Here is a 10,266-nt window from a genome sequence, read left to right as displayed (position 1 = left end):
TTTTTGTTTTCTCTTAGAGCAATTCACTATGCTGTTGAATATTAATCCTCTCAAAAAAATGTTTGAAGAAATTTTCTTTTTATTAATGAAATTTCAAATGAGAAAAATTGAACCCAATTTTTTATTCACATCCCCCTTTCCCTTATTCCAAAACTAATTTCAATTAAAATATTCTAACGGAGTTTGCAACAATTACTACTCATTTAAATACATCATAAAATATTAAGATGTAAAAAAACTGCTTGTTATCACTGAATGGTAAAGATTATTTAAATTTATCAGTTGGTAGTAAAAAGTGAATATACATTGTATATTGTATATATAACAAAGATTTAAGTTGATTCTGGACAAAGAAAGATAACTCCAAATAAAAAAAATTCTTACAATTAGATATTTCTTGCTTACTATACTGGACAAAGAAAGATAACTCTTAATTTAAAAAAAAATTTGCTATTTCACAATATTGTGAAATTAGATATTTCTTGCCATTGCACAATACTGTGCAATTGAAAAGACTTGCTATTGCACAATACTTAATATAATAATTTTAGATCCTGATTTGGACCAACTTGAAAACTGGGCCCATAATCAAAAATCTAAGTACATGTTTAGATTCAGCATATCAAAGAGGCCCAAGAATTTAATTTTTGTTAAAATCAAACTTAGTTTAATTTTGGACCCTTTGCACTTTAATTTAGACCAATTTTAAAACTGGGCCAAAAATTAAGAATCTACATACACAGTTAGATTTGGCATATCAAAGAACCCCAATTATTCAATTTTTGATGAAATCAAACAATGTTTAATTTTGGACCTCGATTTGGGCCAACTTGAAAACTGGGCCAATAATCAAAAATCTAAGTACATTTTTAGATTCAGCATATCAAAGAACCCCAAGGTTTCAATTTTTGTTAAAATCAAACTAAGTTTAATTTTGGACCCTTTGGACCTTAATAATGTAGACCAATTTGAAAACAAGACCAAAATTTAAGAATCTACATACACAGTTAGATTCGGCATATTAAAGAACCCCAATTATTCAATTTTGATGAAATCAAACAAAGTTTAATTTTGGACCCTTTGGGCCCCTTTTTCCTTAACTGTTGGGACCAAAACTCCCAAAATCAATACCAACCTTCCTTTTATAGTCATAAACCTTATGTTTAAATTTCATTGATTTCTATTCACTTTAACTAAAGTTATTGTGCGAAAACCAAGAATAATGCTTATTTGGGCCCTTTTTTGGCCCCTAATTCCTAAACTGTTGAAACCAAAACTCCCAAAATCATTCCCAACCTTTCTTTTGTGGTCATAAACCTTGTGTCAAAATTTCATAGATTTCTATTAACTTAAACTAAAGTTATAGTGCGAAAACCAAGAAAATGCTTATTTGGGCCCTTTTTGGCCCCTAATTCCTAAAATGTTGGGACCAAAACTCCAAAAAACAATACCAGCCTTCCTTTTATGGTCATAAACCTTGTGTTAAAATTTCATAGATTTCTATTCACTTTTACTAAAGTTAGAGTGCGAAAACCAAGAATAATGCTTATTTGGGCCCTTTTTTGGCCCCTAATTCCTAAACTGTTGAAACCAAAACTCCCAAAATCAATCCCAACCTTTCTTTTGTGGTCATAAACCTTGTGTCAAAATTTCATAGATTTCTATTAACTTAAACTAAAGTTATAGTGCGAAAACCAAGAAAATGCTTATTTGGGCCCTTTTTGGCCCCTAATTCCTAAAATGTTGGGACCAAAACTCCCAAAATCAATACCAGCCTTCCTTTTATGGTCATAAACCTTGTGTTAAAATTTCATAGATTTCTATTCACTTTTACTAAAGTTAGAGTGCGAAAACTAAAAGTATTCGGACGACGACGACGACGACGACGACGACGACGACGCCAACGTGATAGCAATATACGACGAAAATTTTTTCAAAATTTGCGGTCGTATAAAAATAGTTCACAAAGATTGACTAGTCTCTGTACTATGTGTATAGCAAGAACATCAAGTAACATAATGGTAAATGTACATAGTAACATGTCAACTTTTTTGATGACCATACCTGCCAACTGTCAGTATTTGCAGAGTATTTCCCCCATCGAGCTCGAGGCTCCCAAATGGAAATTTTGTAAGAGCAATTTTGTCGACTATTTAAAGAAAACAATTAATTCAACAATGGCTATAAGCTTGTTAATGCAAGAAGAAGCCAAAAACCACATTAGAATATATTTGAAGGGAATCCATGACAATCGCCCCATTAGCAAATAGCTCCACTTTTTCACTAACTCGCCCCACTTTAAAAAAAAACCTGCCCAACCTGGATTACCAAATCGCCCCACTTGTGAACTGTGTTAAATCCCGTTAATATTACTCCTGCCAACTCGCCCCACCTAATAGAAAACGATAATATCTAGATAAATATATTATTAACCAGGTAGAATTTAGTAATGCCAACTCGCCCCACTTATGTAAAAAGATGTTATCCCATTGTATATAAGTTAAATTCTGTTAATATAACTCTTGCCAACTGGTCCCACCTAATGGAAATCGGTGAAATCTAGATAAATATATTATTAACCAGGATGAATTTAGAAATGCCAACTCGCCCCACGTATGGAAAAAGATGTTATCCCATTGAATATAAGTTCAATTCCTTATATTGCATTATGATACAATTAACAGGTTTCTTTTCAATTGTTATGCAAATAACTAAGCTTCAAAACTTACATTTATTCTTCAGTATATATCAATAATAGTAATTAAATTAATTTTCGGTTTGTTTGTATTCTGTGTAGATTAGTTTTCATTAAAGTGGTGCGAGTTTTTATTTTTAATTATATATATACAGTGTATATATATTAATCTAAAAATTACCGTTTTTTATAAGTAGGGCGAGTTGGCAGGAGTAATATTAAACAGGGTTCTCGCTAAGGCGAGTCCATGAGTCCTGGACTCAACAAAATCTGTCTGGACTCACCATTTTCAAAACTGGTGAGTCCACAAATACATCAATATTGAAATATTTTGTATAAACTGAACACAGTTACCATGACTCACCGTGGCCAAAAATGACGAGTCCCTGGACTCGCCTTCAAAAATCCTTAGTGAGAACACTGATTTAAAATGATTTAACCAAGATGAGTCCCTGGACTCGCCTTCAAAAATCCTTAGTGAGAACACTGATTTAAAATGATTTAACCAATTTCACATGTGGGGCGAGTTGGCAAGAGTAATATTAAACATGATTTAACCAATTTCACATGTGGGTGATTTGATAAATCAGTTTGTGGTGTTTTTTTTAAAAGTGGGCCGATTAGCCAGTGGGGCGACTTGTCCTGCTTCCATTTGAAGGCCCCCTTGAAGGTTTTGTATGACTTTATGAACCATCTTTCACGTAAAACCCCCATGTGCATTTTGAAAAGTTGGCAGATATGTTTCTTACTCCAGGCAAAATCTACCGGTATGAATGAAAAAGAAGTTTTCAATTAAGGCTCTGTGGCCATAACAGCTGTCTCATTAGCATTTTAACCACTTCCCATATTTGCAATTAAAACAATAGAAGAAAATTATTCAACGCAAAAACAAAACTTACTTGTAAATATGAAATTCTCTTTACGGTATGAGTTTTTCTCCTTGTTTGAGATTGTACAGTAGTACCTGTAACTGCTTATACCTATTTCTTATTCACTTTTGCTTGATAAACTCACTAAATATCATATACATTGTACCACATCTCCTTATTTTTATATGCATTCCAATAACATGAACAATTGTAATTCAATTCTATATACCAAAGCAAAATGAACTGCACCACTTTCATTCACTAGTATGCATCTTTTGGCAAAATACAAGACTTTGTCCTTAGACATGTAATTAGATGACACAATTAATATAATATATATTTATTGATAAAAAAATAAAATTTGGTATACAACTCTTTAACGGTATAAAAAAAAGCACAGCTGTGTCATAAATTGTGAAATTTGTGCTGAAAACATAGACATTGATGGTATTTGAGTAATTCCATATGTGAAGCTCAACATTAGCTCGTCAGTTGGTGGTGGACAGTTATAGTTCCTTTCTGCAGGCTAGGATGAATGACTTTTCAGGAAAACCAATTTCACAAATCAAAACTTTCCTCTAGCATGTCTAGATTTCTCCTACAATATTCATCCAGTTTAGTTCTTTTGTTTTAATTGGACACCGTCCTGATTTTTAATTTTGCAAACCATTCAGTCTCTTGCTTGCAAATGGTGCATGAAAATAGGATGGGTATGGCAGTAGACAAGTCTCTTTAAAGTGTGTTTGTGCCCTGAAAAAAAGTTTTATAACTTAAGTTTAATTGAAACTTGTGCAACACATATACCTAAATAACTATATAACATAGAAGAGAGCATCATTCGTGTCAATGTTTTGTTCCTGTTTACATTGTCATTGATATTTTTTCAGAAAGCCTGAGGCATAGCTCATGAATTCCTGTCATTAGACATTACATCCTAAATTAACATAATTACTGCTAGAATGATTATCAGTATGATATACGTACACTATCATTGTACAGCCCAAGTCTTCAGTATATATAATTGTTGCATTCATTCACTCCTGTGTTCATTCGTTCAAAAATTTCTAAACATCAACAAATGAACTTTAATAACAACAAGGAAACACTAGAAAAGATACGTACATACAACCCGTGTTTAAGTGTATTTGAAAGAGAAATAAATCTGGTTAAACGATGTAAAAAGGAGAAATATATCTGGTTAAACGATGTATAAAGGAGTGAAAAATTGTAGATATTGCATTACGATGCGTTCTACCTAATAGCACGTGGATATGTGTTTACATATTTAGACTTGACCCAGTATGACCCGTACCTTGTAAGTCACCGCCGTCGTTTAAACACTTGACTACAGTCGTGTATAAGCTAGACAATAAAAAGCTTAAGCCTGTACTATTTGTGTGAAGTAAATGTGTTTGTTCTGTACATTTAAATTGTTTTACCTGATAGCAAGAACGTATATCTATCCGTTTCCTTCTCAATTCACTTTGTCAAATTCTTCGAGCTTCTTCAAAACATACGAATTACTGCGCCGGAAGTGAAAAAAATATGAGAAATCCTCGTAAAATAATGCTATTTTCAATTTTGTGGAATCCATTTTGTTATATTAATTATACAAAGATAAAAAAAGTTACGATTAATTATGAATTTGCATATCATTATACGGAACGTTTATGGACTATTTTTTAAGTCGGTCATTTTGGCGGTAAATCATGTACACATACACACGTAGATTGGCTGGTACCCGATTGTAATGTTACACATCAAATATATCAAATAGCTAATACCCGGAACGTAGTACCGGGAACCAGGATAATACGTAGTTAACATACATAACTAATACCGAAATTGAAAACGCTTAACGGTTTCTCGTTCATAAACCGAATTCCGCTTTGAATTATAGAAGATGCAATATTAATCATGTTCAGTCGACTTTTCATTGTTATATCAACGTCTGAACTAATTAAAGAATCTTTAGATGTCAGATAACACTTGAAATTGACCCGACCTCTTTCCACACGGAATATACAACTATTGATAGTTTGTAGTCAGGTTGACTGCTTATAATGCAAAATACACACTTATAACAAGTTCTATAAAACGAACAGTACACACTGATCGTTTCTTTAGTCCCCAATGTAAATGAAAGAAACAAAAACCATATCATACCATAAAAAGAAGAGGAGAAATTCGAACATTTCCGGATCTATTTCTGGCCAAAAGACCCCCAGCATGGATTGCGTATGAAAAGATGAACCTCATGACTTAAAAGTCAGGCCTTAAAGCACTGCCTTTAAAAAAACCGACTGAGTTTACTTAAAGAGAGATTGCAAATTCTGTCACAATATGCACCATCAAATTTCATTAAGTATGGAAGTGTACTTGAAGTGTCTTTCGTTATTATACTTTTGTCAATATGCATTGATTTACTTCAGAACTAATAAATCCTATCCTTGATACTAATTTCTATAAGATTTTATTGATGGTTGCCTTCCCGAGTGAAGATGACATTATTTTTTTTTATCCCATTTGCAAATAAATTAGAAATAAGAAGATGTGGCATGAGTGCCAATGTGACAACTCTGCATTCAAGTTTTTAACCATTATATGTCAAAGTAGGGTCTTCAACAGGGAGCCCACTCCAAACACCAAGTTTAATTGGACCCCAAAGATAACTAGTGTGAAACTATTCAAACGGGAAACTCTATAGTCTTCATAGAGTAACATGTATGACCACATCAACAAACAACAACCACTGAACATCAGATTCCTGACTATGGACAGGTGCAAACAAATACAGCGGATTTAAACTTTTGAATGTATGTTTATGTCTTATATTGTACTGTTAAACTACTTTCCAGAGTTAATGAGAGGGTTTGAAGCCAGTAAAACATGTTTAACCCTACCAGATTCTGTATTTGCGTATCCCAAGTCAGTTGCCTGTAATTCAGTGGTTGTCTGTCATATTTGTTTTTCGTACATTTACAGGGCCTTTTATACTTTACTATGTTGTATGGGTTTTACTCATTGTTGAAGACTGTACAGTGACCTCTAGTTGTTAACTTGCATTTTATGTTGTTTTATGGTAAAAGAAATGTATCATGGAACAATAAAAATTAGCTCAAGTTCATATAAACTCTGCCAGATATACATGTACATATTAGTCATTCAATACACCAAATTAATTATTATATTGCTTGTAGTATCTGAAAAATGAATGTTACCATGAAAACTCAAATTGACAAATGGACCACGAAAATGAGGTCAAGGTCAGACGAACTCTACCATATTTGTAGTACATACATCTTACAATCATTCCATTCACCAAATATAAATCCTACTGCTTATGGTATCACTGATCCATGAAATGAGATTGAAGTAAGTGAACCCTTTCTGATGAACAAGTAGACCTTGCAAGGATCCCATATACCAAATATAGTTATCCTATTACTCATTTTAAGTGGAAAATTCATGTGGCAACCATGGAAAAGAGGTCAGCTCAAGGATTGGGACATATCGACAGACAGAAACTTCATATTAGCATTTAACATTTGTATAAACAATCTGATGCATCCAGCTCTTCTATATCTTAAGATATTAAGGTTTATACAAATAATCAACAGATTGTTGAAGGAATTGGCTGGACAATCTATGTACCTTGTACACCTTATACAACAATAAAATGAGAAATTTCAGCAACCAGTCATTTGTGGTAATTTTGAGTCAATCCAAATCCTTGTACATATACACCATGAGTATATATGTACTTGCAATCTACATTATATTAAAGGTTGTGATTGAAATTTGCTGAAAAACTATGAGTAAGTAGAAAATACAATATAACATATGCCAGACAAATTGTTGAATGAATTATGTCCCCTTACATTTTATCACATTGGCATAAAAACAGAAGCCAAGACTGCAATTCCATGTCTTATAAACTTTTAACTGCCATTAAATAATCTTGATCACTTCTGTGGAGACATAGGTCTCCCCAAGTGGCCCTTATCAGATCCCCCCCCCCCCCAAAAAAAAAAATACTCATCAGGAATACTAAAGAAAACTATACTACAGATTTTTGTTTCTTCCCAGATTCAGAAGAAGATTTTTCTATAATATGATTAAATACAGACCAGATAAAAACATTGGACTTGGTATACTTTTAAAACTATAAACTGTACAAAAAATATAAAATGACTACTGTTCAGATTGAAATTATTTTATTTCCCATATGTACATGATTCTTTTTCTTACAAACTTAAAAGTTTACATTTTTAATTTCAGTCAACAGGAAATTTAAAGCAAAATAAGAAGCCCAATGTTCTTTATGTTGTACAAAACCAATAAGGCTATACTTATCCAATGTATAAAAGATCTAGCTAAGATTATATGCTGATTTAAACCATAATTTTATTTTACTTAAAATCCAGTATTTCAATGAAAAATTCTAGAGATTTTTTTTTTGCTTCTTTTATTTTCATGAAATCTGATTTCAACATTAATTTTTAAACACATAAAAATAAAATAGAAGATAATATATTCTATAATCAGCAGCAATGATTTAATTGTTTGCTACTTATTGTGCATTAAATAAGCTGACATATTTAGGGTTTTACATAATGTTCAAGGGCAATAACTCTCAAAAATCTATGTTTAAAACTTCAGTATTACAGCATTTCATTTATAACATACAAGTTTAATATACCCTGTTTTAAAATTGTCTGTTTTTGAAATCTGGTGGCTTATAAAATGTAAAAGAATTAAACAGTATTTTTTTAAATAATTATTGAAAACAACATTATTATTTGAAGTTTCAAAAGTGATCTTCTTTTTGATGGTATTTTTCTTTCATTTCAAAATAATGCCAATTAAATAATAATAAAAGTGTACAGGTAAAATGAATGAACTCAACTACTTAATATGTGACACAATGTTCAAATAAATTATTTATTATTTTATTATCTTTTGATACTTTAATGATGGAAGAAAACTAAGTATTTTGCCACCTGAAGATCTAACTTTAAAAAATTAATTACCAGTAACACTAATTTCTGAGAAAATGTAACAACAGAAGATTGATTACACGTCTTTCACACACATTCTCACAGCAATGTAAACAAAAGAAATCACAAATCTTTGACTTCTGGACTAGATGTATAGAATACTGTCTGTATCCAGTCAACAACAACCTTGTCATCTTAACTGGCAGGATAATCATTTATCTACTGTAAATTCAGAAATTATTGCGTGCATTTTTTATTGGGATTTTGTCATTTAAGACTTAAATGCGATTTTAATTATTACGATTTTGAGAAAAATCCTGTTTAATTCATATAAAATATTTCAAAATGCGAGTTAAAATTATTGCGTTTACAACTCAGTCGCATTTTTTGCAATAATAAAAACCTTGCATTAATTTCTGAATTTACAGTATATAGATTACCTACATATACCCAGGTTAGGAGAAAAAGACCATTAACTGGCAGGATAATCATTTATCTATATAGATTACCTACATATACCCAGGTTAGGAGAAAAAAGACCATTAACTGGCAGGATAATCATTTATCTATATAGATTACCTACATATACCCAAGTTAGGAGAAAAGACCACACTTTTTTCTTACATTTGTTTTAGAGAAATAAATGTATTTTTCACTAATCTTGTAGAACAAGACATGAATCACAGTATATTGAAAGCTTATTGATTATAATTGATAAAAAGATTAACCACAAAACAAATTATTTACCTAAATTATGCAATGTTGACACTACATATTACAGCAACTACCATACTTGTCTAGCATTTTTCATTGTAAGGCCCTCTAACTGATCAAAATTGCAATTTGTAGAATGGTATAGTAAATCTATGAAATCAAATATTTTTGTTTTATCTTTTATTTTTATTTTTAGGTAAGTTTTGTTCACTTTTTACTTTTCCTTAAGCACATGCATCTATTATTCTCCTGTCTTATCTTTAGTTTTTTACTTCTTACTTGCAATATGAAAAGGCAAACAATAAACATGTACTTATTCAATCACTAATATGAAGAAAAAAAATAATAAGCAAGCTAAAATACCTCATTTTAATAATAAAAAGAAAAAGTCTGCCTTTCACAATTTCAGACCTGCCAACTTTTGAAAATCTCCATGGGGGATTCAGCGCGCGACAAGATTTTAAAGGGTTACAATTTTAGCGACTTTTCTGTGAGCATTGTTTCTTACTCCTAAAATAGTCTAAGTTTTCTTCTTTTTTCTTTTGATATACTAGTGATGACCTTATAGGCCTTGATTTCTTTTATTTGCATGATTCTTGTACTTTTAAATTATAAAATTGACAAAATAACTAAAGAATAGAAAAAATGATTCAAAGGATTCAAAGTAGAGACCCCCCCCCTTTTCCCCCTCCAATGACCTTCTCATCTATGAACCTTGACTCAAAACACCTTAAACTAACTGTCCTAAAGTAAGAAGGATGAAGACAGATTTTGATTTAGTCTTACTCATGGCCTTATCAGTATCAATGAGAAAATGGATAAAAATTTGAGTTATCTTTCTTTGTATTCAGAGGTGCTCTTACCGGCGGAGGCTTATACAGTAACACAGTAGAGGTGTATACAAAATGGCGTCGATTTTAAATCAACAGACACACGGAGGATGTCTGGTTTCACAAATTAAACAGATTGTCATAATATGTCCCCAGGT

The 10,266-nt window shown here is 31.6% G+C and overlaps 2 long non-coding RNA genes across 2 annotated transcripts; both read right to left on the bottom strand.

Annotated features, from left to right (window-relative positions):
* Positions 1-3,888: 3,888 nt before the first annotated feature.
* On the bottom strand, positions 3,889-5,858 carry LOC134714848 (uncharacterized). Its single transcript, XR_010106585.1, has 2 exons — positions 5,004-5,858; positions 3,889-4,314 (listed from the first exon to the last, which is right to left on the bottom strand). It is a non-coding gene; the product is annotated as an uncharacterized LOC134714848 (long non-coding RNA).
* Positions 5,859-7,764: 1,906 nt separating this feature from the next.
* On the bottom strand, positions 7,765-9,264 carry LOC134714847 (uncharacterized). The gene is made up of 2 exons (XR_010106584.1): positions 9,144-9,264; positions 7,765-9,073 (listed from the first exon to the last, which is right to left on the bottom strand). It is a non-coding gene; the product is annotated as an uncharacterized LOC134714847 (long non-coding RNA).
* Between the last annotated feature and the right edge of the window lie 1,002 nt (positions 9,265-10,266).

Source organism: Mytilus trossulus, chromosome 4 (assembly GCF_036588685.1).
Source record: "Mytilus trossulus isolate FHL-02 chromosome 4, PNRI_Mtr1.1.1.hap1, whole genome shotgun sequence".
NCBI classification, from domain to species: Eukaryota; Metazoa; Mollusca; class Bivalvia; order Mytilida; family Mytilidae; genus Mytilus; species Mytilus trossulus.
The sequence above is the reverse complement of the archived record's forward strand: the minus strand, read 5'-3'. Positions and strand labels throughout refer to the sequence as shown.